Raw genomic sequence first — 7,329 nt, 5'->3', positions numbered from 1 at the left:
TGCCTCACAGCGCCAGGGACCCGGGTTCGATTCCCGGCTCGGGTCACTGTCTGTGTGGAGTCTGCACGTTCTCCCCCGTGTCTGTGGGTTTCCTCCGGGTGCTCCAGTTTCCTTCCACTAGTCCGAAGACGTGCTGGTTAGGGTGCATTGGCCGTGCTAAATTCTCCCTCAGTGTACCCGAACAGGCGCTGGAGTGTGGCGACTAGGGGATTTTCACAGTAACTTCATTGCAGTGTTAATGTAAGCCTACTTGTGACTCACAAATAAACTTTAAACTTTTAAAGTGATTAGCACTGCTGCCTCACAGCGCCAGGGACGTGGGTTCAATTCTGGTCTTGCATTTTGACATCGCCCAGTTGGTGATGTCAAAACAAGACACCAATTTGTTTTATTATTGTCACGTGAGTTGGGATACAGTGAAAAGTATTGTTTCTTGCGCGCTATACAGACAAAGCATACGGTTCATAGAGAAGGAAAGGAGAGGGTGCAGAATGTAGTGTTACAGTCATAGCTAGGGTGTAGAGAAAGATCAACTTAATGCGAGATAGGTCCATTCAAAAGTCTGGCCAGGTCATTGAGTGTCTTTAAGACAGAGATAGATAGGTTCTTGATGAATAAGGGGATCAGGGGTTATGGGGAAAAGGCAGGAGAATGGGGATGAGAGAAGTATCAGTCATGATTGAATGACGGAGCAGACTCGATGGGCCGAGTGGCCTAATTCTGCTCCTATGTCTTATGGTCGTATGGAAGAAGCTGTTCTTGAGTCGGTCGGTACGTGACCTCAGACTTTTGTATCTTTTTCCCGATGGAGGAAGGTGGAAGAGAGAATGTCCGGGGTGCGTGGGGTCCTTGATCATGCTGGCTGCTGCCTGTCTTATGCCATCTCACACACCCATTGTAATTCATTTGCAATTACCCTGACATCTAACTATACCAAGGTTGGCCCCTTTTCCTGCTGGTCCCCTCAGTGGCCTGCTGCCTCACAGCTCCAGGGATCCGGGTTCGACTCCCGGCTTGGGTCACTGTCTGTGTCATTCTCCCCATGTCTGCATGGGTTTCCACACAGTCTGAAAGACGTGCTGGTTAGGGTGCATTGGCCGTGCTAAATTCTCCCTCAGTGTTACCCGAACAGGCGCCGGAGTGTGACGACTGGGGGATTTTCACAGTGACTTCATTGCAGTGTTAATGTAAGCCGACTTGTGACACTAATAAATAAATGCACAAACATTTCTGCTGATGCCAGTGTGGTATCATCCACTTCAACCTTCACTCTGGTTTCTTTGACTTTGTTCCTTCCGACTTCCATTGCTTTTGTTTTTTTGGCTCCACCCATATTCAGTGATAATTCACACACAGTCAGCTATGACTGTAACACTACATTCCGCACTCTCTCCTTTCCTTCTCTATGAATGGTATGCTTTGTCTGTATAGCACGCAAGAAACAATACTTCTCATTATTTACTAATACATGTGACAATAATAAATCAAATCAAATATTCTAAACTCTTGAGTAGTTACCAAAATAAACACCAGTGTCCTCAGACTGCTGCCTGAGGCAGTGTCTGTAAAGGTGTTTATTCAAAACTACAAGTCAGAGACACCCCACTGGGTTAACACATCTCCACATCATAACACAAGGTAACAGCTTGTTACAGACATCTATGTGTGCCCAGAGTTTTTGCTTGAAGCAGCACCTGTCTATCCCACACGGTGTGGAGATGCCGGCGTTGGACTGGGGTAAGCACAGTAAGAAGTCTCACAACACCAGGTACAGGGTCTGCTATTGTGATGTGTGCCTTTGTACATCTGAGGCTGCCACAGGTGAAAGCAGGTTACCGATGGCTCAGAGGGGGCGGATGAACAACTGGTAAGAGAGCGAGCTCGTAGAGACACAATATGTCTCAAGGGACCAAAGAGCCACTTGCGTGCAGCACTTGTGTCTGTTTTCACCCTGACTTTCTCCATACTGTGGAGAAAGACTACTCTCCGGAATCGGTTGCATTCTTGGACACACGCATCTCCAACAAGGACGGTCACCTCAGCACCTCACTGTACCGCAAGCCCACGGATAACCTCACGATGCTCCACTTCTCCAGCTTCCACCCTAAACACGTTAAAGAAGCCATCCCCTATGGACAAGCCCTCCGTATACACAGGATCTGCTCGGATGAGGAGGATCGCAACAGACACCTCCAGACGCTGAAAGATGCCCTCATAAGAACAGGATATGGCGCTCGACTCATCAATCAACAGTTACGACGCGCCACAGTGAAAAACCGCACCGACCTCCTCAGAAGACAAACACGGGACACGGTGGACAGAGTACCCTTCGTCGTCCAGTACTTCCCCGGAAAGGAGAAGCTATGACATCTTCTCCGGAGCCTTCAACATGTCATCGATGAAGATGAACATCTCGCCAAGACCATCCCCACACCCCCACTTCTTGCCTTCAAACAACTGTACAACCCCAAACAGACCATTGTCCGCAGCAAACTACCCAGCCTTCAGGAGAACAGTGACCACGACACCACACAACCCTGCCACAGCAACCTCTGCAAGACGTGCCGGATCATTGACATGGATGCCATCATCCCACGTGAGAACACCATCCACCAGGTACACGGTACCTACTCTTGTGACTCGGCCAATGTTGTCTACCTGATACGCTGCAGGAAAGGATGTCCCGAAGCATGGTACATTGGGGAGACCATGCAGACGCTATACCAATGGATGAATGAACACCGCTCGACAATCACCAGGCAGGAGTGTTCCCTTCCAGTCGGGGAACACTTCAGCGGTCACGGGCATTCGGCCTCTGATCTTCGGGTAAGCGTTCTCCAAGGCGGCCTTCACGACACACGACAACGCAGAATCACTGAGCAGAAACTGATAGCCAAGTTCCGCACACACGAGGACGGCATCAACCGGGATCTTGGATTCATGTCACACTATCTGTAACCCCCACGACTTGCCTGGTCTTGCAAAATCTCACTAACTGTCCTGGCTGGAGACAATACACATCTCTTTAACCTGTTCTTGGCACTCTCTCCACTGACATTGTCTGTACCCTTAAGACTTGATTACCTGTAAAGACTCTCATTCCAACCATTATCTTGTAAATTGAGTTTGTGTTTGTATATGCTCCGTTTGTGAACACAACTCTTCACTCACCTGAAGAAGGAGCGAGACTCCGAAAGCTTGTGCTGCCAAATAAACTTGTTGGACTTTAACCTGGTGTTGTGAGACTTCTTACTGTGTTTTCTCCATACTGCCAGACACAGATTGTCATGTGGGTCTGCGTGCCTGAGGTCCCCAACGCAAATATAATCCCCACAGAAAACAATCTAGCACAGGAACAGGCCCTTCGGCCCACCAAGCCTGTTTCTATCCCTCTGTTTGTCTCTCATTCATGTGTCTATCAAGATACTCCTTGAACGTTGCTAAGATGCCTGCTTCCACCACCTCCACTGGCAGCGTGTTCCAGACACCCACCACCCTCTGTGTGAAAAGCTTTCCCCCCACATCTGGGGCAGCACGGTAGCACAGTGGTTAGCACTGCTGCTTCACAGCTCCAGGGACCTGGGTTCGATTCCCGGCTTGGGTCACTGTCTGTGTGGAGTTTGCACATTCTCCTCGTGTCTGCATGGGTTTCCTCCGGGTGCTCCGGTTTCCTCCCACAGTCCAAAGATGTGCAGGTTAGGTTGATTGGCCAGGTTTAAAAAATTGCCCCTTAGAGTCCTGAGATGCATAGGTTAGAGGGATTAGCGGGTAAATATGTGGGGGTAGGGCCTGGGTGGGATTGTGGTCGGTGCAGACTCGATGGGCCGAATGGCCTCCTTCTGCACTGTAGGGATTCTATGATTCTATGATCTCCCCTAAAGTTACCCCCAAGCGCTAACAAAACTCACCATAATAGATATAACCGCTGGATCAGCTTAATTTAAAAGCAGCATAATTGTGATATGATTTGCTGTGCGGTGTTGAACCAGACTATACATGTCATGGGTGCCCTGTTTACCCTTGAGATGAACCACCAACCTTATAATCTCATAGAATCCCTACAGTGCAGAGGAGGCCATTCGGCCCATCGGGTCTACATCGACTCTCTGACAAAGTGTCTTCCCCAAGCCTCTCCCCCACCCTATCTCCGTAACTCCACACATTTACCATGGCGAATCCATCTAACCTACACAACGTGGGATCCTAAGGAGCAATTTAGCACAGCACCGTAGCACAGTGGTTAGCACTGCTGCCTCACAGCGCCAGGGACCCGGGTTCCATTCCAGCCTTGGATGACTATCTGTGCGGAGTCTGCACCTTCTTCCCGTGTCTGCGTGGGTTTCCTCCGGGTGCTCCGATTTCCTCCCACAGTCCCAAAGACGTGCTGGTTAGGGTGCATTGGCCATGGTAAATTCTCCCTCAGTGTACCCGAACAGGAGTGTGACGACTAGGGGGTTTTCACGGTAACTTCATTGCAGTGTTAGTGTAAGCCTACTTGTGACACCAATAAATAGACCTTAAAAAACTTTAGTGTTGGGGACCAGCAGCATAAATAAATGGGGTTACAGGGATAAAACCTGGGTGGAATTGTTGTCGGTGCAGGCTCGATGGGCCAAATGGCCTCCTTCTGCACTGTAGGGATTCTATATGATTTCAGTTCTGAAAATAGTACATAGATTCTTTGGAATGAAAAAAAAGCCAATGCATTTTGTAGGGTAAATACGTGGGGTTACGGGGATAGGGTCCGGGTAAGGTGCTCTGTCAGAGAGTCGGTGCAGACTCGATGGGCTGAATGGCTTCCTTGTGCACTGTAGGGATTCTTTGACCATTCCAAAGCATTTCCTGGCTGCCTCTCCCATCTTCCAACCAATAAGCTTGAGCTTGTCCAATGTCGGCTGTCTGTATCACGAGCTGACCATTCACCCATCGCTCCTGTGCTCACCGACCTACCTTGGCCTCTGCTTGAACGATGCCTTGAGTCTCAAGTTCCCATCTTTCTTTTCAAACCTCCCCATGGCCTATCCCTTCCCTATTTCCGTAATCCTCTCCAGAAACCACTGAAATACTGCACGCCTACAATTCTGGCCCCTTTGGCCTCCCCGATTTTAATTGCCTCACTGTTCGTGGCTTCACCTTCAGATGCCCAGACCCTAAGCTCTCGAATTCCCTCTCCAAATCTCTCCACCTCTTCTTTTTAAACATCTCTACCAGCCTGTATCTTTCTGACCACGTATTTTGAGTCAGCTGCCTGGACCTGCTCCTTGTGTGTCAGATGTTGATTCTGCTCCTGTGAAATGCACTGGGATATTTACTATCTCGACAGGTGCCACATAAATGCAAGTTATTGTTGTTCTTCACTGCAAAATGGGATTTTCACCTGGAGTTCGTTTCCACACACAGGACATGGAATGTCAGATTGACCCAATGGCTGAACATCCCTGATTTCCTCTGGGCTAATTTTTGTTTATAAATGTTGAACTATTTACCTGGTGTGTGTGTGTGTGTGTGTCTATATGAGTTTGTATGTATGTGTGTGTGCGTGTGTCTATACGTGTGTGTGAGAGTGTGTGTCTGTCTATACGTGTGTGTGTGTGTGTGTGTGAGAGTGTGTGTGTGTGTCTATACGAGTGTGTGTGTGTCTATACGTGTGTGTGTGTGTATGTGTGTCTATGTGAGTTTGTGTGTGTGTGTGTCTATGTGAGTTTGTATGTATGTGTGTGTGAGAGTGTGTGTGTGTGTGTCTATGTGTGTGTGTGTGTGAGTATGTGTGTTTGTCTATACGTGTGTGCGTGAGAGCGTGTATGTGTGAGTGTGTGTGTATGTGTGTCTATATGAGTTTGTATGTATGTGTGTGTGTGTGAGTGTGTGTCTATGTGTGTGTGTGTGTCTATATGTGTGTGAGAGTGTGTGTGTGTGTGTGAGTGTGTGTGTGTGAGAGTGTGTGTGAGTGTGTGTGTGTGTGTGAGTGTGTGTGTGTGAGAGTGTGTGTGAGTGTGTGTGTGTGTGAGTGTGTGTGTGTGTGAGTGTGTGTGTGAGAGTGTGTGTGTGTGAGAGTGTGTGTGTGTGAGAGTGTGTGTGTGTGAGAGTGTGTGTGTGTGAGAGTGTGAGTGTGTGTGTGTGTGAGTGTGTGTGTGTGAGTGTGTGTGTGTGAGTGTGTGTGTGTGAGAGTGTGTGTGTGTGAGAGTGTGTGTGTGTGTGAGAGTGTGTGTGTGTGTGAGAGTGTGTGTGTGTGTGAGAGTGTGTGTGTGTGAGAGAGTGTGTGTGAGAGTGAGAGTGTGTGTGAGAGTGTGTGTGAGAGTGTGTGTGAGAGTGTGTGTGTGTGTGTGTGAGTATGTGTGTCTATATGAGTTTGTGTGTGTCTATGTGTGAGTGTGTGAGTGTGCGTGTGTGCGTGTCTATATGAGTTTGTATGTATGTGTGTGTGCGTGTGTCTATATGTGTGTGTGAGAGTGTCTGTGTGTGTGTCTGTCTGTGTGTCTGTCTGTGTGTGTGTCTGTGTGTGTGTCTGTGTGTGTCTGTGTGTGTGTGTGTGTCTATACGTGTGTGTGAGTGTGTGTGTATGTGTGTCTATATGAGTTTGTGTGTGTGTGTGTCTATGTGTGTGTGTGTGTGTGTCTATATGAGTTTGTATGTGTGTGTGTGTCTGTGTGTGTGTGAGTGTGTGTGTGTCTATACGTGTGTGTGAGTGTGTGTGTATGTGTGTCTATATGAGTTTGTGTGTGTGTGTGTCTATGTGTGTGTGCGTGTGTGTGTGTGTCTATATGAGTTTGTATGTATGTGTGTGTGAGAGTGTGTGTGTGTGTGTGTCTATACGTGTGTGTGTGAGTGTGTGTGTGAGAGTGTGTGTGTGTATGTCTATGTGTGTGTGTGTGTCTATACGTGTGTGTGTGAGAGCGTGTATGTGTGAGTGTGTGTGTATGTGTGTCTATATGAGTTTGTATGTATGTGTGTGTGAGAGTGTGTGTGTGTGTCTGTGTGTGTGTCTATGTGTGTGTGTCTATGTGTGTGTGTCTATGTGTGTGAGTGAGTGTGTGTGAGTGAGTGTGTGTGAGTGAGTGTGTGTGAGTGAGTGTGTGTGAGTGAGTGTGTGTGAGTGAGTGTGTGTGAGTGTGTGTGAGTGAGTGAGTGTGTGTGAGTGAGTGAGTGTGTGTGAGTGAGTGTGTGTGAGTGAGTGTGTGTGAGTGAGTGTGTGTGAGTGAGTGTGTGTCTATGTGTGTGAGTGTGTCAGTGTGTGTGAGTGAGTGAGTGTGTGTGTGAATGTGAGTCTCCCTCTGTTTCTGTGTGCCATATCTCTGCTCGAAATGAACAATATGCTGAGTGTCTATATCA

Source organism: Mustelus asterias, unplaced genomic scaffold (genome assembly GCF_964213995.1).
Source record: "Mustelus asterias unplaced genomic scaffold, sMusAst1.hap1.1 HAP1_SCAFFOLD_2034, whole genome shotgun sequence".
In the NCBI taxonomy this organism is placed as follows: domain Eukaryota; kingdom Metazoa; phylum Chordata; class Chondrichthyes; order Carcharhiniformes; family Triakidae; genus Mustelus; species Mustelus asterias.
This window is presented reverse-complemented; position numbering follows the sequence as displayed.